The sequence below is a fragment of the Phoca vitulina genome, unplaced genomic scaffold (genome assembly GCF_004348235.1).
Source record: "Phoca vitulina isolate PV1807 unplaced genomic scaffold, GSC_HSeal_1.0 scaffold35, whole genome shotgun sequence".
NCBI lineage: Eukaryota > Metazoa > Chordata > Mammalia > Carnivora > Phocidae > Phoca > Phoca vitulina.
The window spans coordinates 14,141,346-14,163,088 of record NW_022589738.1 but is presented as its reverse complement, the minus strand read 5'-3'; the positions used below and the strand labels follow the sequence as shown (position 1 = coordinate 14,163,088).

Below are 21,743 nucleotides of genomic sequence, written 5' to 3'. Positions count from 1 at the left end.
CAAATGGCAACCGAGAGGATGTTTGGATTCTGGCTTGCTGCCTTTTTTTTTTCTTTTCCGGTGCAGGAGTTTATTTATTAATTAGTGTGCAAAAAAATAAATAAATAAAAAGGAAGTAATAAAATAGCCTTGTTGATGTTCTGGTCCGCGTGCTGTGTGCTCATCTGTCGGCAGCCTGGCGTGGGGAAGCGGAGCGCTCGGCCCCGGGGGAGGGGGCCGCACCGAGGGTGTCTGCATCATCCGCTGCGGATGCGACCGGCCAATGCAATTCATTCCTCTCCCCCCACCCCCCGTTTCTCCCTCCTCCCTCCCTCTCTCCCTCCCCGCTCGCGCCGCGGGGTCTGGGCGCCCTTGCAAGGAAAGAGGGCTTCCTGGGACGGTGGCTTCGAGGCCCGAGAGCCCGCATCAGTCATTCCAAACGACGTTAGGAAGCGGGACGGCATCGATAAGGCGGTGGAAAATCGGGTTCCAGACGGCCTCTGGGGGGCGCTCACGGCCGGGCCCGGGCCGCCCCCCCCCCCCCCCACCTCCCCGGCCGCCCGGCGCCCCGCCGGGGACGGCGCTGGTCCCGCCCCCGGCTCTCGACGCCGCGCCCCGTCACCCCTTCACTTCGGGGCTGCGCGCGGGTGTACAGCCGTCGAGGATCGGAGCCCAGGGGTGCCGGGGCTCCCGGAGAGTGTGACTCAGAGGGGCAGAGGTTCCCCGCTCCCCAAAGCGGGGGCGTCCCAGGGCGACTGGGAGCCCAGGGCGGTGCGCCCACTACTCGTCCCCTCGCAAGGCTGGAGGAGGGGCTGGAAGGACTGCCTGATCGGTCTAAGAGAAGCTTCTGGCCCCTCCCCGGATGGTTTGGAGCGGTTCGTAATTCAGGCTGGCCCGCCTTTTCCGGCCCCTCCCAGCACCCTCACTCCCACCCCGAGGACGGGGCGTGCGCTATCCGGCAGGCGGGCCTGGGCACAGTCACTGCCGGAGCCCGAGCGTGGGCAGGAGGGCGGGCCGGAGAGCCGAGCGGGCGGGCCGGGAGGCGGGCCTTCCTCATCGGCTCCTCCCACTCCGGGAAGGATGGAGGGGTGGGGGCCAGGGGCGCCTGCCCTGTTGGAACCCTGGTGGGGGCGCCAGCTGCCTTTGGCGAGGTTTTTGGATGTGGGGTCACACCAGGCTCCTCATCTTCATTCACCTCATGAAACACCCAGAAAATTTATATTATATAATATCCCAATGACTTCCTGGGGTGAACTGGAGAGTATTTGGAGAGTCGAAATGGGGCCTGGTGGAGGAAAGAATGATTTCATTGTGTGTATTATGCAATCATGTAAAGAAAATGAAATATAAACTATTAAAAATGGTGTTAAATACCCAGCAGGCATATACAATTTCCTAATGAAGTCTTCACAACCCTCCCTTTATTTTCTCCTTTATACTACTGAAAATTTCACACATATAAAAAAACAGATGAGTAGATAATCCTCAGCTTCAACAATTATCAAGGTAGGGTCAATTTTGTTTCATCTCTCTCCCCACCCACTTCCCCCTCCTGTTCTTATACTTTCATTTTTTTTTTTAAAGATTTATTTACTTATTTGAGAGAAAGAGAGAGCAGGGTGGGGAGGGGCAGAGGGAGAGTTAGAGAATCTCAAGCTGACTCCAGGCTGAGTGTGGGGCCCGGGGCAGGACTCGATACCACCACCCTGAGAACATGGCCTGAGCCAAAATCAAGAGTCAGAGGCTTAACAGACTAAGCCACCCAGGTGCCCCTATCCTTTCATTTTTTTAATGATAAATTGAGCTTGTGTTTTAGTTAGCCTTTGCCGTGTAACAAGCCACCCCAAAGTGTACTGGCCTAAAACAGCAATAGTACATGCTCTGTCATGATTGTGCTCACTTGGCCGGGCACTTTCTCTGCGGCTTTTGACTGGACTCATTCAAGAGGGAGGCTCAGCTGGGCTAGAAGGTCCAAGATGGCTTCACTTGCATGTCTGGCTGTGGACTAGGACACCTCAAGTCTCCTCTCCTCCATGGCTTCTCCTGTTCTAGTAGGCTAGATGGACTCTTACGTAGCAACCCGAACCTTCTAAGGGAATCAAGGCAGAAGCCTCAAGCTTCCTGTCTTAACTGTGGGAGCCCCAAGTCACGTCCACCTCTTTCTATTGGCAGAAGCAGGTCACAGGGCCAGCCCAGACTCTCGGGTGGGGGGATGGAGAAATAGCCGGGCTCCTAGATGGGAGGAAGACGTGGGAGGACCTACTACACAGTGCAAAGGAGCATAGGAGGGATTGGTGGGCTTTAATCAATCTAGCACAGTTTGCTTTCATCAACTTAACTTTTTATATGAGGTTTAATGCTTGCAGCAGCCACACATAATTCCCGATCTAGACTTTTTGATGATTAACACTTGAATGCTTGATAGTCACCATTGAGGAGAAACTTTGTTAGCACAGGTAAGCAATTGACTTTTTTTTTATCATCCATTTAAAATTGTGCAACAGTTGGAATTATATTTAAAGCATCTAGCAGCCCTTCCTTTAGTGGACAGGTGAGATGTTGAAATTTCTTATTGTAATGCAAATGGATTTTGAAACCAAATGTGTCTCTTCCTATTAGGCACTTAAAATAAAGGTGGTCTAATTGGCGGAAGGCACATGCATTAGAGAGCCGCCAACCTGTGGTTGGCGTGGGTGCCATGAAATTGCGCACCAGCCACAGAAGGATAGAGATATCTGGTACATGTGGAGATGGTGTTTCTGGGCACGCTGTGGGGGCCCCCTCTACCAGCCTCATACCACACTACCAGAACTGTGTCTGTGCCAACCTCTGGTGGGGCAAGAACGGGCATGGCCACGAACTCCAAGTGAGGGTCTCAAGTTAGTTTTCAAACAAGCCAAAGGAAGAGCTTCTCAAAGTTTGTAGTTACTTTTAGCAGAAATGTCATAGTACTGAAGATTCTTCTTTCGATGGAAAATGATGGATTTTGCCTTAACTTTCCTGTCCTTAATACCCACTTTGATGCCACCCAACGTGATGGGGATGTTTTCACATACTTGTACCAAATCTCTATGCCAGTGAGGCACACCCTTGGAAGTAATGCTCGATGTTACATCAGACATTACGATGGCACACTGGGTTCATATATAACAGCCATCTCTCCTTGGTCCACCAAATTTCTCCTGACCCCTTGGATTCCATACATTGAACTCAATGGTCCTCTTCTGGTGTGGAACACAAGGCAATGGGCATCAACCTCCAACGTAGTCACATACTTCTCCAATTCACCAGTCAAATGATGTTCTACGAATGTCGTTTTTCCAGCACCATCATCACCAACCAACACAAGTTTGAACTGAACTTGTGATTCTCCTTGGGCAGCTTCTAGAAGCATCCCCGTGCTCCATCTGACTAAGGGCGTTATGACCATTATTCTTGCATTTACTGTTAACATGATAGCACTCTCCATCTGTGTACCCTCTTGTAAAACTAGGCAACAGTCTACAAGACCACCCTCTACAAGACCAGTCTACAAGACCACACTTCTCACACCAACTGCAGAGTTCAGGGGTCCCCAAGACCACCTTCAGGTTTGATTATTTGATAGAAAGACTCACAGAACTCACTGAAAGTTGTTATACCCACAGTTATAATTTATTACAGTGAGACGATACTGATTAAAATCAGTTAAGGGAAGAGACACAGGGAACAGTCCAGAAAGGTCCAAACACAGAGCTTCCAATTGTCATCTCCTGGTGGTATCATGGACAGCATTAACTCCTCCCAGCAACTATGAATGACAATCCATAGGAGTATCACCAAGCAGGGAAGCTCACCTGAGCCGAGCCTCGGTGTCCAGAGTGTTTACTGGAGGTCAGTCGTATACTCATGGTTGATTCCCCCCCCCCAACACCCCCACCCTCCCCGGAGGCTGAGCTGAGCCTGTGGGACCCAAAGCTCCCACCGTAAATCACATTGTTACACTATCTGGTGTGGTCCAAGACCCCCTTGGAACCAAAGACACTCTTGCCAGGCAAGACGTTCCATAGGTTGAGATCACCTCCCAGGAGCTGAAGGCAAAGGCTGCCCCTTTTTCTGAGCAAGGTTCATTCCTCACCACACACCCCTCATTCTGCTTTTCCTCTCTCTCCCTTCCCTTCCACCTCTCCTGTCCTAGGCTGGGGGCTAACACTGTTATCATAGGGGGTTTGAAGGTCAATGAAAAGGAGGGGCATCTCAAGTGTTCCCTCCCTGGGGTCTCCACACCTTTGTGCCCAGGGCGCCGGGTGGCAGAGGCCAGCCACATTGCTGCCTGCTAGCTGAGCTCAGGGAGATGGCGCATGGGTGTGGAAAGTGCAGTTGGTCTGGGCAGCTAGAGGAGCTCTTGACTCCCCCCATGACCCAGCCAGCCAGGGCCTGTCAGAAGCATCATGCCTGCCCCCTGGAGTGTGAGAGGACTGACACAAAAGGGACAGAGAGGGGAATGCCTGGGTGACTCAGTCAACTAAGCATCTGCCTTCAGCTCAGGTCATGATCCCAGGGTCCTGGGATTGAGCCCCACATTGGGCTCCTTGCTCAGTGGGGAGCCCACTTCTCCCACTGCTTGCCGCTCCCACTGCTTGTGATCTCTCTCTCTCTCTCTGACAAATAAATAAATAAATAAAATCTTTTTAAAAAGGGGGGGGACAGAGAGGGGGGCCTGAGCAAGTCTGTGCTAAGTTGCCTGGGGCACTGACCACCACTCCCAAGTCCAAGTTGAACCCTGAGCTTCAGGCAGAATAAGATCGGCCACCACCACACCCTAGGAGACCAGGCATCTTGGAGATTACACGCACACGTGACTCTGGGAAGGAAGGCCGCACCCAGCATGTGGGACAGAAGTAGATGATGAAGAATCTGGAGCCCCGTTCTAAGGGTAGGTGACAGATTGTTTTCCAAAATGGCCACAATTAAAAAAAAAAAAAAAAAAGGCCACGATTCCAGTTGCATGAGGTATCTAGAATAGTTAACTCATAGAAACAGACAGTAGAATAGAGGTGCCAGGGGCTGAGGAAGGGGAAAGGGGCAGTCACCGTACAGAGTCTGAGTTTGGGATGATGAAAAATTCTGGAGTTGACAACACCTAAGGCTGGTGAGAATGTGGAGCAACGGGAACGCTCATTCATTGCTGGTGGGAATGCAAAATGGTACAGCGGCTTTGGAAAGTAGTTTGACAGTTTCTTACAAAACTGAACATAGGTAGGGGGCCTGGCTGGCTCAATCGGTGGAGCGTGCCACTCTCCATCTTGGGGTCATGAGTTCAAGCTGCACATTGGGTATAGAGATTATTTTTTTTATTTTTTAAAGATTTTATTTATTATTTATTTATTTATTTATTTATTTATTTATTTGACAGAGAGAGACACAGCGAGAGAGGGAACACAAGCAGGGGGAGTGGGAGAGGGAGAAGCAGGCTTCCTGCCGAGCAGGGAGCCCGATGCGGGGCTCAATCCCAGGACCCGGGACCATGACCTGAGCTGAAGGCAGACGCTTAACTGACTGAGCTACCCAGGTGCCCCTACTTTTTAAAAAGTGTGAAGAAAAAAAACACACAAAAAACACTAAACATAGGCTTACCATATAATCCAGCAAATGCGTTCCTTGGTATTTATCCAAAGGCTTTGAAAGCTTATGTCCACACAAAAACGTGCACACAGATGTTTATAGCAGCTTGTTCGTAATTGCCAAAACTTAGATGCAACCAAGATGTTTTCAGTAGGTGAGTGGATAAACAGTGGTACATCCACACAGTAAAGTATGACTCAGCACTAAAAAGAAATGAGCTGTCAAGCCATGTAAAGTCATGGAGGAAACTTAGATGCATGTTACTAAGTGAAAGAAGCCAATCTGAAAAGTCTACATACTGTATACTTCCAACTATATGACATTTTGGAAAAGGCAAAACTACGGAGACAGTAAAAAGATGGCGGTTACCAGGGGTTGGGGGAGAGAGAGGGATAAATAGGCAGAACACAGAGGATTTTTTGAGGCAGTGAAAAGAAATGGTCCTATACTAACTCAAAAATGCTAAATGAATAAAAGATAGCATTTTTTAAAAAGTATATTTAAAAAATGCTCTGGAAATGAATGGTGGTGATGGTTGTACAATGTGAATGTATTTCATGCCACTTGAATGTACACCTAAAAATGGATAAAAGGGTAATTTTGATGTTATGTATATTTTACCACAATACAAAAAAAAAATTTTTTTTTAAGTAAGCTCCACGCCCAATGTGGGGCTTGAACTCACAACACCGAGATCAAGAGTTGCCTGCTCTACCGACTGAGCCAGCCAGGTGCCCCACAATATAAAATATTTAAAGAAAACATATGGCCACAATTATTACCCTCCCTGTACCTGTACCCTCCTCAATGCAGAGCAGGTCCTCCCATCAAGAGGTGTAGCCCTTGAACCTGGTCTTGGGACTTGCTCTGACCAATCCGAATACCAAACGTCATGCCTGGTCCAGGCGTGTCAAGAAGCCTTGAGCATTTTTGCTGTTTCTGTTTGCTCTCCTGCAACCCAGCCACGTCCCTATGAACAGACCCAGGCTCGCCTGCTGGGGGATGCCAAGACCATGTGGGAGAAAGACAATCTGACCGGCTGAGGCCATCCCAAACCAGCCTGCCCCAGCCACCTTGGCAGTGGATACTATAGACGTGGGCATGAACCACGTGCATCAGTGGACCAAGCCCAGATTGCCAGTCCACAGAATCAAGAGCTAAATCAAGAGTTGGATGGGGCTCCTAGGTGGTTCAGTTGGTTAAGCATCTGACTCTTGATTTTGGCTCAGGTCATGATCTCAGGGTCCTGAGATCAAGCCCCCTGCATCAGGCTCCATGCTCAGTGTGGAGTCTGCTTGAGACTCTCTCTTACTCTCTCTGCCCCTCCCCCCTCGCTTGCGTGCTCTCTCTCTCTCTAAAAAAAAAAAAGTTGGTATCTTAAGGCACTAAGTTTGGTGGTGGATTGTTTTGTAGCAAAAGCTAACTGTCTCAGAGTGTGGTGATGGAGGTAAATAAGGACTTTCCTGGTGAGGAGCCTAACCCTCTCAGATGCTGGTTTCCCTTAAGTTGGAGTGTTTGAGGGACACTGGCCACTAAGGGTTCTGGGAACACTTTTGGAGATAGCTATTACCTTCATTGATGCTGAAGAAGCCTAGAACTTCTTGGAGGTCCAGGATCCAGCCTTATGGGTTCTTGGATTTCAGAATCCAATATGAAAGAAAGTGGGTGAGCCAGAGAGCAACTAGCCGAGAACTTCCGGCGTGATGGCGGTGGGCACGGGGATAGGAAGGGGTTGGGAGCCCAAGCTGGCCCTCCCAAGAAGCAGGCCCACCTGCTCTCCGTCGGGCCTCCAGGATGCTGTGCGAGCAGCCCGGCAGCAATGCCCCCAGGCAGGCTGGTGGGCCCACTCTGCTTCCCCTGGTGGGAGGCTCAGATGGGCCAAGATTAATGCTAAATGTGGAGATTCTTACTCAGAGCTGGGTTTCACACCTTCTGGCATTCAATACTAGCCTAGTTTTTAATAAAAAACAACACTATTTTGGTGCCGTAAACCTATTTTTCACCATCTGGCATACCCTTATGCCTCTTATGTTTTTTCTTCTAGTACCACCTGACAGGAAGAAACCATCATGGGACTAGAAGCTCCCTACCAAGGAGGATATTACTGCACATTCAAATGGACAAGGTACCTCTCTGCAGGTGTGGCTGCTTTATTCTGAGCAGCAGACTTTTAAAAAACCTCTTTCTACAAATGTCAATAGAACAAAGGAAGTTTGGCTCGTGAAATATTAAGATAAAAAATAAGTTTGATTTTTTTTTTTTTTTTGCATAACAGATGATGACAATCTAAAAATACACAAGAGGCTAACGAGGAAGAAAAACCACTCCTTCTGTCTGAGGGGAATGGCGAAATAATGGCCCAAAACTGTCCTCTGCAATTCCTTTGGGGGTGACATTAAAGGAATGGAAGGCATTGGGGAAACCAACGGGAAAATTAGCTTAAAAAAAAAAAAAAAGATTTCGGGGCGCCTGGGTGGCTCAGTCGTTGAGTGTCTGCCTTCAGCTTGGGTCGTGATCGCAGGGTCCTGGGATCGAGCCCCGCATCAGGCTCTCTGCTCGGCGGGAGGCCTGCTTCTCCCTCTCCTACTCCCCCTGCTTGTGTTCCCTCTCTCGCTGTGTCTCTCTCTGTCAAATAAATAAAATCTTTAAAAAAAAAAAAAAAAAGATTTCATTCTCAAGCAATCTCTGCACCCAACATGGGGCTCGAACTCACAACCCAGAGCTCAAGAGTCACATGCTCTACCAACTGAGCCAGCCAGGCGCCCCCAGGAAAATTAGCTTTGTTAGTAAAATTAGCTTAATTAGTAAAAATAATTCTCATCGGATCTAGCTTTTAACAAATCGATGGGCATTTTATGATTCTATGTATTTTCTGGAGTAGAAGTCTGATGTCAGACTTACGTTCACCGCACCTGTTTACCGATAAGAAGAGCTACTCAAAAGCACACAAATGTCTCTAGGGAAGGGGTCTTGGCCTCTTTTTACTCCGTGAGCCTGTGATTCTTCTTGGTTCTTGTGTATGTGAGATGAGTGTGTCTGTGTGTGTGCACGTGAGTGCGTGTGCACATGGGTGGGAGGGTGGATCCAGGCTTTGTGGTTGTTTGAAGAGTTTATGATTTGGGGGAGCCCTTAAAGAGAAAAAAAGAACAGAATGGATGCAGAATTAGGTAGGAGAGGGATGTTATTTAGAGTAAGAAAGAAAACACAATACATAGCATTAAAAAAAAAGTAATCTCTACACCCAACGTGGGGCTAGAACTTATGATATCAAGATCAAGAGTTACCTGCTCTACTGACTGAGCCAGCCAGGCACCTAACACATAGCATTTTAAAGGCTGAGAAATACCTCAAATCTCACATAATTCAGAAAACTGACATAAACTTTTGTTAACTGCTTGACAACCCCCTACAAGGCTTTTCCCCTATAATTTTTGGCTGCAGACTCTTTGAGCACCTTTTTGTATGACAACAATTTTGTGATATCATTTTCTAGCAAGAGGATAGAAAGATAACTTATTCTGTTTTTCTTCTGGCGTAGTTGATGGAAATTTGGTTTTCATTATTTTTTTTTTAAAGATTTTTAATTTATTTATTCACAAGAGAGAGAGAGAGGCAGAGGGAGAAGCGGGCTCCCCTGGGGACTCGATCCCAGGACCCTGGGATCATGACCCGAGCCGAAGGCAGACGCTCAACCATCTGAGCCACCCAGGCGCCCTGGTTTTCATTATTGATAGTTTAGAAAATTTTCGGCTTCGCAATTTGTTATTAGTAATGCTGTATACATTTGGGGGACTGCTGTCAAATATGGGGAAACCTCTATCAAGTTTCTTTTATAGAAAAGCTGTACATTTTCAGGGCATATCAAGGATTCAAGTTCCCCTGAACCAATCTCAAATACTCTGAATTAACAATACTTATCAGCCAACTTGACCTCAATGCCTTGTGGAGGTCTATTATGAGATTTCTGTTATCTTTGTCAATGTCAGTATTTTGGTCAAATCAGCAGGAAATTTAAATATTTTCCCATTGTGTTCATATACTTCACTTCTTTTCATTAAGTAGATGATTAAACAAACCAAGAACCTATTTATTACCTCTATTCAAAATTTATCGCTTTCTCCTTTGGTATGATCTGAAAAAAGAATTTGTTACAGTTTATTTTTCCATGCCAGAATTGTTTCTATTGGTTACATATGGACACACCTGAAAAATAATTTCATTTTATAGGGATTTTGCAATTATATTCACTGCATTATTGATGATATTCTTGGGAGGACAAATTTCTGTTTTGATCTGCTCACAAGTTGAGGCATTTGGAGATTGGAAGAATTTCCCACAGACTAGCTTGCGCTCTGCACATTTCAAACCTCATTTCTCCTCCTCCCACGCCCCAGCTGCTGTAGTGCTCGATGTCATGATGCCAGGTGGGCAGTGGGATTATTCCCGGAAGTCATTCCTACCCCGGGATGGCCGGTAATAACTGCATATGTAAACAGTTCCCATTAAAGGCACACTCAATGTATTCCCAACTCCACTTCCCCTTTGCCAGACCCCAAAGGCCCTGGGCCTCTCCAGGACCAGAGGGGAAGTGTGACAGAGGGTCAGAGCGGGAAGAGAGCGACCTTAATTAATTACAGCTCAAATCATTCACTTCTGCAAACTGTAGCAATACACGTGACCAGGTGAATACATTTCTGGGGCCCCGCCGAGGGTCTTCAGCAAATGAGGCGCCCCCTCACTTCAGCTTCATTAGCTCCGGGCGGGTGTGAGTGTGCGAGGGTTTTTTGTTTCTTTCTTTAACGAGCGGCAGCGGAATACCAAAGGGCCGACTCCGGAAGGCTCGGATCTGCGTCTCCCTACGACCTTGAACAAGCGGCTCGCCTCTGCGTCCACCTCGCTCCCGCACCTGCCGGCCTCCGGCACGCGCAGGAGCCCCCTAGTGCCGACCCGGTCTCCGGCCGTGCGGCCCCGTGGCCTCTAGAGGGCACCACACCCCCATCCCGGAGCACCGGCCGCGTGCGCTCGGTTGCCAAGGGGACCGCGGCGTCTCGCGGCTGGACCGGCTCCCGGGGACTTCCGGTGCTCTGCGCGCAGGTGCTCGGCGCGGCCGGTCCACGCCGGCGGAACCCAGGTCAAGGCCGCAGGGCCTGGCGCGGACCCCGCTCGGGTTTGAACGACTGCTCGTGATGGGGCAGGAGCCTCAGGGAGCGCGCCGGCTTCCTCACTGAAGTTCGGGGACCCCTTTCAGGTGCACAGAAGAGTTTTCCTTACCCATGAGCCCCCGGGGGGCAAAGGGCCGGGCCCCCTGCTGAGGTCTGCGGGGCGAGGGGAGGGTGGCTTCCCCAGCACTAGGCCTCCTCTGGGGACTTGGCCACCTGTCAGGCTCCTAAAGCGTACAGGACACCCCTGCTCTTGATTTGGGGTGTCTGGGACCTGGGAGGGGGGCTTAGTAGGTGATTCCGGGGTGCTTGTGACAGGTCGGGACCGCGAGCCGGCGTGGGCACACCAGCTAGAGAAGAAGGCGCCGGGCCTCGGAGGGCCTGTGTTGGTGGCACCACCCGGAGCTGGGCCGCGGGATCCGCTGGGGTCCGCACCGCCCCTATTTGGAGGCCAGGCTGTGCCCTGGGAGGAGGGCCCATCCCGCGGGGCAGCCCCCTCCGAGGCTGGCTGGCTTGGGTCTGGGAGCCGTGGCCGTAGCTCAGGTTTTCAACAAGTATTGTCTTTGACCGCTGGGCGTCAGGGCCCCGGGGGTCTCCGGGAGACTGTCCAGAGCTCCCCTTCTAGGTCTGAGTAGAGGGTTGGGGCGAGGAAGCAGAAGCAAGGGATTCAGGTGAGAAAATCACTGTGATGAATATGCCGATCATCAGTCCCCACAGCTGAACCCTGGGATAGCCCCGGGTCAGGTGTGGGAGGCTGCTGGGCTGGGCCCGGCCCGTTGTGGACTCGGCACAATCACAATAGCTACTGATTGGAGGTGGGGGTAGGGTGGGGGACAGGGGGCGGGAAGGGTTGGCCAACAGAGAAGGTACAGGAGGGTATCTGTGGAACCCGTGGGGGGCGGGCTGAGGGGGTGCGAGACTTCCTTGCAGCCCCAGGCAGAAAAGGCACACGGGTGTGTGTGTGTGCGTGTGTAAATCAGCATAACACAGAAGTCATTGTTTTAATCACCTTAAAGCGTATAGTTCATTAGCATTACTTCCAGTCCCAGTGTCGTGCAACCATCAACTTTATCTAGTTCCAGAACATTTTTTTTTTAAGATTTTATTTATTTGACAGAGAGACACAGCGAGAGAGGGAACACAAGCAGGGGGAGTGGGAGAGGGAGAAGCAGGCTTCCCGCTGAGCAGGGAGCCCGATGCGGGGCTCGATCCCAGGACCCGAGCGGAAGGCAGACGCTTAACGACTGAGCCACCCTGGCGCCCCCAGAACATTTTTATCACCACAAAAGGGAACCGGTACCATTAGCTGTCACTCCCTATCCCCACCCCTCTCCCAGCCCCAGGCAACCACTACTCTTTCTGTCCCTATGGATTCGCCTATTCTGGGTATTTCAGACAGATGGAATCACAGAATATTTGGTCGTTGGCTTTCCCGGAGCGTGATGCTTCCAAGGTTCATCCGTGTCCTAGCGTGTACGGGTACTTCGTTCCTTTTGGTGGCCGAAAAATATTCCATCGTGCGGACATAGTTGTAGTGCATTCTGTTTATCCATTCCGCTGTGAATGGGCACTCGAGCCGTTTCCACATTTTGGCGATTCTGAATAGAGAATCATGTAGCTTTCCTCTGTGTCTTGCTCTCGTCTGGGGGTTCCTCTGAGTGCAGCACTCCCTGCTGATGCTCGGATGTGAACGGCCCCCCACCCTAGCCGGGGGAACCTCGGGGCTCATCAGGCTCGGCCTCAGGCCCCGATATGAAGCAAGAAGAGGGGAGACTGGCTGTCTGTGGGGCGGGGAAGGGTGCGGGGAGCCTGGGGAGCACCCCCTGCACGAGCAGACCAGCGTGGTCTTTCTTTGCCAAGGGAGAGGGGCACGTTGTGATGGCCAGTTCTAGGAAAGGTAGCTGATCTCCCTCTTTACTTCCAGAAATCTCTGCGTGGGGGACTCTGTCTCCAAGTCCACATGCAGGGAATCTTCCCTGGGCCTGTGGATCCGTGAACAAACCAGATCAAGGTAAGATTTTAATGGCTGGGGGTCCTTTGACCTGTCAAGTCTTCTAGTTACAGAAAATAAACCCGCCTTCCTCCTCTCTGTTCCACCCTGCTCTTGACTAGAAATCAGCTGCTCAGTGAACAGGAGCAGCTCCATTCCAAATCAGGTCATTTGGAATTCAGCATTTCCTGACATACCATGGGTGAGCTGCTCTCAGATTTCCAGGTTCCATTTGAAAAAAAAATTTTTTTGTTTTATTTTATTTTTAAATTCTAGTAGAATTAACGTACAGTGTTATATTAGTTTTAGGTGTACGGGATAGTGATTGAACAGTTGTATTCATTACTCAGCGCTCATGACAACAAGTGCCGTCCTTCATCCCCATCACCTATTTCACCCATCCCCCCAAGCCACCTCCCCTCTGGTGACCATCTGTTTGTTCTCTAGAGTTAGGAGTCTGTTTTTTGGTTTGTCTCTCTTTTTTCTTTGTTCATTTATTTCTTAAATTCCACATGAGTGAGATCATACGGTATTTGTCTTTCTCTGACTGATTTCACTTAGCATAATACCCTCTAGCTCCATCCATGTTGTTGCTAATGGCAAGATTTCATGCTTTTTTATGGCTGAGTGGTATTCTATTGTGTATATATACCACAACTTTACTATCCATTCATCTATTTTTTTAAATATTTTATTTATTTGAGAGAGAGAGAGCACGTGAGCACAAGCAGGGGGGAAGAGGGAAAAGCAGGCTCCCCACCGAGCAGGGAGCCCGATGCGGGGCTCCATCCCAGGACCCTGAGATCATGACCTGAGCTGAAGGCAGACGTTTAACCGACTGAGCCATCCAGGCGCCTCTCCATTCATCTATTGATGGACACATAGGTTGCTTTTATATCTTGACTAGTGTAAATAATGCTGCAATACACATAAGGGTGCATGTATCCTTTCAAATTAGTGTTTTGGTTTTCTTTGGGTAAATACCCAGTAGTGGAGTTACTGGATTGTATGGTAATTATCTTTTTAAGTTATTTTCATTTTTTTTTTTAAGATTTTATTTATTTATTTGACACACACACACACAGAGCACAAGCAGGGGGAGCGGCCCGGAGAGGGAGAAGCAGGCTCCCCACGGAGTAGGGAGCCCGATGTAGGGCTCAATCCCAGGACCCCGGGATCATGACCTGAGCTGAAGGCAGATGCTAAACCGACTGAGCCACCCAGGCGCCCCTCTTTTTAAGTTTTAGAGGAGACTTGATGATACTGTTTAACACAGTGGCTGCACCAGTTTGCATTCCCACCAACAGTGCACAAGGGTTGTCCTTTCTCTCCACAGCCTCACCAGAACCTGTTGTTTCTTGTGTTACTGATTTTAGCCATTCTGACAGGTATGAGGTGGTATCTCATTGTAGTTTTGATTTGTAGTTCCCTGATGCCAAGTGGTGTTGCGCATCTTTTCATGTGTCTGTCGGCCATCTGGATGTCTTTGGAGAAATGTCTGTTCATGGCTTCTGGCCATTTTTAAATTGGATTATTTGGATTTTTTTTTTTTTTTTTTTGGTGTTGTATAATTCTGTTATTTTTAATAATTTTATCATTTCAGTGACTAATTTATTTTTAAATCTTATTGAGTTAATGATATAGACATGTTGCAAAAGCAAAAGGTATGAAGGGTTTATATTGAAAAATGTGTTGCTTCTATCGTCAGTTCATGTGCATACATTTTTTTCCCTCAGAGGTTACCAATTATACCAGTTTAAAAAAATTTTTTTTAAAGATTTATTTATTTATTTGAGAGAGCAGGAGCAGGGTGGGGGGAGAGGGAGAGAGGGAATCTCAAGCAGACTCCCCAGTCAGCGTGGGGCCCGACTCAGGGCTCAATCCCATGACCCTGAGATCATGACCTGAGCTGAAACCAAGAGTCAGACACTTAACCAACTGAACCACCCAGGCGCCCTCAGTGTTTTAAAAGTTATTCTGAAGATGTTATAGGAATAAGAAACACACATGTATGTGTGTATGTGCATACATGTGTATGTGTGTATGTGACTGTGTATTTTTCTTACCAAAATGGTGGTTTAGTATAAAAAATGTTCTGCAAGTTGTATAAGTTCTTTATATATTTTGGATACTAACCCTTTATCAGATAGGTCATTTGCAAATATCTTCTCCCATTCAGTAGGTTGTGTTTTTGTTTTGTTGACTGTTTCCTTTGCTGTGAAGAAGCTTTTTATTTTGATGTAGTCCCAATAGTTTATTTTATTTTATTTTTTTCCAATAGTTTATTTTTGCTTTTGTTTCCTTTGCTTGAGGAGACATATCTAGACAAATGTTGCCTCAGCCAATATCAGAGAGATTACTGCCTGTGCTGTCTTCTAGGATTTTTATAGTTTCAGGTCTCACATTTAAGTCGGGGAGCCTGCTTCTCCCTCTCCCTCTCTCCCTGCTTGTGTTCCCTCTCTCACTGAGTCTCAAATAAATAAATAAAAATCTTAAAAAAAAAAAAAAAAAGATTGCTTTGGTTATTCTGGGTCTTTTGTGGTTCCATACAAATTTTAGGATGATTTGTTCTAGTTCTGTGAAAAATGCTGTTGGCATTTTGATAGGGATTGCATTAAATATGTAAGTTGCTTTGGGTAGTATGGACATTTTAACAATATTGGCTTTCCCAATCCATGGGCATAGAATATCTTTCTGTTTGTGTCATCTTTAATTTCTTTCATCAGTGTTTTATAGTTTTCAGAGTACAGCTCTTTCACCTCCTTGGTTAAGTTTATTTGTAGGCATTTTATTCTTTTTGGTGCAGTTGTAAATGGGGTTGTTTTCTTTCTCTTTCTGCTACTTCATTATGAGTGTATAGAAATGCAATAGATTTCTGTATATTGATTTTGTATTCTGCGATTTTACTGAATTCATTGATTAGTTCTGATAGTTTTTTGGTGGAGTCTTTAAGGTTTTCTATATATAGTACCATGTCATCTGCAAATACTGAAAGTTTTATTTTTTCCTTGCCAATTTGGATGCCTTTTATTTCTTTTTGTTGTCTGATTGCTGTGGTTAGGACTTCCAGTACGATGTTGAATAAAAGGGGTAAGAGTGAACATCCTTGTCTTGTTTGATTTTAGGGGAAAAGCTCTCAGTTTTTCCCTTCGAGGATGATATTAGCTGTGGGTTTTTCATATATGTCCTTTATTATGTTGAGGTATGTTCCCTCTACCTCTACTTTGTTGAGAGTTTTTATCATGAATGGATGTTGTACTTTGTCAAATGCTTTTTCTGCGTCTATTGAAATGATCATATGGCTTTTGTCCTTTGTCTTGTTGATAAGATGGATCACGTTGATTGATTTGTGAATATTGAACCACCCTTGTATCCCTGGAATAAATCCACTAGATCGTGGTGAATTATTTTTTAAAATGTATTGTTGGATTTAGTTTGCTGATATTTTGTTGATAATTTTTGTATCTGTATTCATCAGAGATACTGGCCTGTTCTCTTTTTTGTGGTGTCTTTATCTGGTTTTGGAATCAGGGTAATGCTGCCCTCATAGAATGAATTTGGAAGCTTTCCTTCCTCATCTATTTTTTGGAATAGTTTTTGAAGAATAAGTATTAACTCTTCTTTAAAAGTTTGGTAGTGGGGTGCCTGGGTGGCTCAGTCGTTGAGCATCTGCCTTTGGCTCGGGTCCTGATCCAGGGGTCCTGGGATCAAGCCCCACATCGGGCTCCCTGCTCCACAGGAAGCCTGCTTCTCCCTCCCCCACTCCCCCTGCTTGTGTTCCCTCTCTCACTGTGTCTCTCTGTCAAATAAATAAATAAAATATTTAATAAATAAATAAATAAATAAATAACAGTTTGGTAGAATTCCCCTCTGAAGCCATCTGGTCCTGGACTTTTGTTTGATGGAAGTTTGTTGATCACTGATTCAGTTTCATTGCTGGTAACCGGTCTGTTCATATTTTCTATTTCTTCCTGATTCAGTTTTGGGACGATATGTTTCTAGGAATTTATCCATTTCTTCTAGGTTGTCCAATTTGTTTGCATATAATTTTTCATAATATACTGTAATAATCCTTTGTATTTCTGTGATGTTGGTTGTCATTTCTGATTTTGTTTATTTTTTTCGCTCCCTTTTTTTTTTTTTTTTTTTGTCCCCCCCCCCCCCCCCCCGCCGTCTCTCTCTCTCTTTTTTTTTTATCAATGTGGCTAAAGGTTTATCAACTTTGTTGATCTTTTCAAAGAACCACCTCCTGGTTTCATTGATCTATTGTTTTTTTTTTAGTTTCTATTTAATTTATTTCTGCTCTAATGTTTGTTATTTCTTTCCTCCTACTTGTTTTGGCTTTTCTTTGTTCTTTTTTTCCTGACTCCTTTTCTTGTAAGGTTAGGTCATTGATGTGAGATTTTTCTTGCTTCTTGAGGTAGGATTGCTATAATCTTAGAACAGCTTTTGCTGCATCCCAAAGATTTTGGACCACTGTGTTTTCATTTTTATTCTTTATGTATTTTTTGATTTTCTCATTAATGTCTTGGTTGACCCATTCATTGTTTAGTAGCATGTTATTTAACCTCCATGTATTTGTGTTCCGTCCAGGTTTTTTTTTTTTCTGTGGTTTATTTCTGGTTTCGTAGCATTGTCTTCAGAAAAGATGCATGGTTTGATTTAAGTCTTTTTTAATTTATTGAGACTTGCTTTGTGGCTTAATGTGATCTTTTCTGGAGAATATTTCATGTGCACTTGAAAAGAATGTGTTTTCTGCTGTTTTAGGATGGAATGTTCTGAATATATCTGTTAGACCCATCTGGTCCAATGTGTCATTCAGAGCCACTCTTTCCTTGTTGGTTTTCTGTTTGGATGATCTATCCATTGATGTAAGTGGGGGTGTTAAAGTCCCCTACGATTATTGTATTACTATTGATTTCTTCCTTTATGTTTGTTAATTGCTGCTTTATGTAATTTGGGTACTTCCATGTCGGGTGCATAAATATTTACAATTGTTATACCTTCTTGTAGGGTTGTCCCCTTTATGATTATGTAGTGTCCTTCTTTGTCTCATTACAGTCTTTATTTATTTTATTTTTTGTTAAGTAGGCTCCATGCTCAGCATGGCACCCAACGTGGGGCTTGAACTCACGACCCTGAGATCAAGACCCGAGCTGAGATCAAGAGTCAGACACTTGGGGCGCCTGGGTGGCTCAGTCGTTAAGCGTCTGCCTTCGGCTCAGGTCATGATCCCGGGGTCCTGGGATCGAGCCCCGCATCAGGCTCCCTGCTCAGTGGGAAGCCTGCTTCTCCCTCTCCCACTCCCCCTGCTTGTGTTCCCTCTCTCGCTGTGTCTCTCTCTGTCAAATAAATAAAGAAAATCTTAAAAAAAAAAAAAAAGAGAGACACTTAACTGACTGAGCCACCCAGGCGCCCCTACAGTTTATTTTAAAGTCTATTTTGTCTGATATAAGTATTGCTACCCTAGCTTTCTTTTCACTTCCATTTGCATGATAAATGTTTTCCTATTCCTCCACTTTCAATCTGCTTATATGTGTAGATCTCAATCACTTTTTTAAAAAAAATATTTAATTTATTTAATTAACAGAGAGAGAGAGACAGTGAGAAAGGGAACACAGCAGGGGGAGTGGGAGAGGGAGAAGCAGGCTTCCTGCTGAGCAGGGAGCCCTGTGCAGGGCTCGATCCCAGGACCCTGGGATCACGACCCGAGCTAAAGGCAGTCGCTTAACCAAATGAGCCACCCAGGCGCCCCACTTTTTTTTTTTAAAGGAGACCAACATTAGTTTGCCAATTTTGTGTTTTGACAAGTTAGAGAATTAAAAAAACAACAACAACCCACTAGTATCATCATCATATAAGGATGGACATTTGAATTTTAAAAGGTCCAAAGATCCTATAATCTCATAGGACCATCTTTTAAATGGAGCAGTTTCAGTTTTATGAGAATCTTACGGTGTTGTTTTGATTTCTCTCATCTGCCTCATTTTTTTTTTTTTTTTATTTTTTTTTTTTTTTTTTAAGATTTTATTTATTTGCGAGGGAGAGAATGAGAGAGAGCATGAGAGGGAGGAGGGTCAGAGGGAGAAGCAGACTCCCCGCTGAGCAGGGAGCCCGATGTGGGACTCGATCCCGGGACTCCAGGATCATGACCTGAGCTGAAGGCAGTCGCTCAACCAACTGAGCCACCCAGGCGCCCTCATCTGCCTCATTTTGACCAGACAGATCCTCAGAGTATGAGGTTTGGGGACCAGCCCAGTGTTTAGAAACCCGCCCTCCTTGGATCCCTTCCTTAGGACCCCTGGGAGCTTCCCATCTGGTTATCTTGTTTCCTTCTTTAGTTATTCTTGCAGTTTGCTTTTTTAAAACTTTACTGATTACTTAAAAAATTAAAAATTAAAAAAAAAAAAAAAGAATCTTTGCAGACACCTGCCTGGCTCAGTTGGTAGAGCATGAGACTCTTGATCTCTGGGTTGTGAGTTCGAGCCCCACGTTGGGTATAGAGATTACTTAAAAATAAATGAACGTCAAAACTTTACTGAGTAATAATTGACAAATATAATTGTATATAGTTAAAGTGCACAGCATGATAATATGCATATATATTGTAGAATGATTGCCAAGATCAAAATAATTAACACATCCATCACCTCACATAGTTAAAACATAGTTGGCTGTGTGTGTGTGTGTGTGTGTGGTGAGCATGTTTAAGATCTATTCTCAACAACTTTCAAGTCTACAATAATATATTAATTATAGTTACCATGCTGTACATTAGATCCTTAGACCTTTTTTTTAAATTTTTAAAAAAAAATTTTTATTTTTTTTTTAAGATTTTATTTATTTGACAGAGAGAGAAACACAGCAAGAGAGGGAACACAAGCAGGGGGAGTGGGAGAGGGAGAAGCAGGCTCCTGGCTGAGCAAGGAGCCTGATGCGGGGCTCGATCCCAGGACCCTGGGATCATGACCTGAGCCGAAGGCAGATGCTTAACCGACTGAGCCACCCAGGCGCCCCTAAATTTTTTTTATTTTTAAGTAATCTCCACACCCAACCAGGGGCTCGAACTCACAACCCTGAAGATCAAGAGTCAGATGCTCTACTATCTGAGCCAGACAGGCGCCCCGACCTTATTCTTCTTAAAACTGAAGATTTGTACCCTTTGACTGACACCAGCCCATGTAGGTTTTCTTAATCAGGCATTCATGGGGTCTTTAGCTAATTAGAAATCACACTGTTCAAATCAGAACCTCTTGTAGCTTTTAGAAATCTCTTAGTGGTGAGTAACCTTTATCTTCCCCCACAAGAGCCAATTTCGGGGGAAAAATGATGCTTGTGGGTTGCATTTATTTTTATTCCCAATGAAAATAGCTTTGAGTCTCATGGGGGAAAATGTATTTTCTTCCAGGGTAGAATGCGTGGGCAGTCAAGGAGATTTATGCTAATGAGAGACTGGTGCTGCTTTCCAGTTACTAAAATGTTAATATCTGGCATAGTTGAGAACTAGTTACCTAGAGGCAGCTTTCTAATTCCTTACCTTAAAATTCATTGACAGGCTGAGGGTATAGGTAAAGAGAAGGGCACAAAACCATTTACTACCAGCAGGAGGCCTCATTTCTCCCCATTTGATCCATCGGACTTGTTTTGACCCCGTACAGGAAAGGAACCTGTGAAGACTTCTGCTTGTCCTTAGTACATTGCAAACTGTACATTTCAGTCAGAACGCAGGTGCTTTCTAGGGTGGAGTTAACAGCCGGTGCTCAAAACAGCTGCTGTCCACCGGGAGTACCGGCTTCCTACGAGGTCCTTAAGGAAGCCCAGAGTGAACCTACTGGAATCGCTATTTATGAAGGCTTTAAAAAAATTACAAAAATAAGTGCTTCTGTGTTATCAGGCAGATTTTACATACAGAGATCATAAGTCAAATTATTGTGCGGTTGAGACATCTATTTTTACTAAATCATTCAGGTCAGCTCTAGCGGACCACAACTATGACAAAGAATTTGATCCAGGGGCGCCTGGGTGGCCCAGTTGGTGAAGCATCTGTGTTGGGCTCAGGTCATGATCCCAGAGTCCTGGGATCGAGTACCCCCATGTTGGGCTTCCTGCTCGGTGGGGGTGGGGAGTCTGCTTCTCCCTCTACCCCTGCGTGTGCACGTTCTCAAATAAAATCTTTTTTAAAAAGACTTAAAAAAGAATTTGATCCGATTGATGCTAAGGTGTGGTGTTTGCGCCCTGGAGTCCAACTGCACGGGTTCGATTCCCGGAGGGAGCATTGTGAACTAATTTAGTTCCTGCTGTGTGTGGCTCCTCGCGTGGAGGGATTTCCCAACGGGGCCAGTGGAGTGTGATGGGGTTAGCAAGACGTCAAAGCTGGGGACTGTTTTTAATGAGCCAGCGGAGGAGGAACAGACACCGGGTACAGCAAACTTGGAGAAATCACATGACCGAGGACACGCTTCCATATTCATTTCCTTATGCCTGCCTTTTCAGGCAAGAGCGTGCTTTGCCAGATGAGGACTAAACAGAATTGTTTGCCAGGCCGCAATTTTCAGTTGGGTTTTCATTGTTAAAAAAATGATTTAAAAAAGCCCCAGAGTTGGGGGGGGCACCTGACTGCCTCAGGTGGTAGAGCATGTGACTCTTGATCGGGGGGTGGTGAGTTCAAGCCCCACCTTGGGAGTGGAGCCTACTTAAAAAATAATACTAAGTAAAATAATAATAATAATAATAAAAATAAACACCGAAAAACTCCTGAAAGTGGGGCCTTCGGTGGAAGCGGCAGCATTGCTGCCCTTGACATTGAGTAGAGGCCCCAGAAGCTGCACTTCGCTTATTTAGGGCCATTTCATTAGATTTTGTGCTTTGGTAGTAAATTAAGAAAGCAGAAGAAAAAAAAAAAAGATCACCTATTGGGGGAAAAAAAAATCCAACACTTGCTAAGAGTTTATTCAATGAATAACTTTCAATCCTTGCAAGCCGTTTTTTCTGTTGATCTCTGTCGGACACCA

At 46.0% G+C, this 21,743-nt stretch overlaps 1 long non-coding RNA gene and 1 pseudogene across 1 annotated transcript in view; one reads left to right on the top strand and one right to left on the bottom strand.

Annotated features, from left to right (window-relative positions):
* Positions 1–2,641: 2,641 nt before the first annotated feature.
* Positions 2,642–3,448, bottom strand: LOC116646022 (annotated as a pseudogene).
* Positions 3,449–10,686: 7,238 nt separating this feature from the next.
* Positions 10,687–21,743, top strand: part of LOC116645957 — a 12,828-nt gene continuing 1,771 nt past the window's right edge. Inside the window, exons 1-2 of the long non-coding RNA XR_004302061.1 lie at positions 10,687–10,831; positions 12,667–12,753. This is a non-coding gene — a long non-coding RNA (uncharacterized LOC116645957). The remainder of the gene's footprint in view (positions 10,832–12,666; positions 12,754–21,743) is intronic.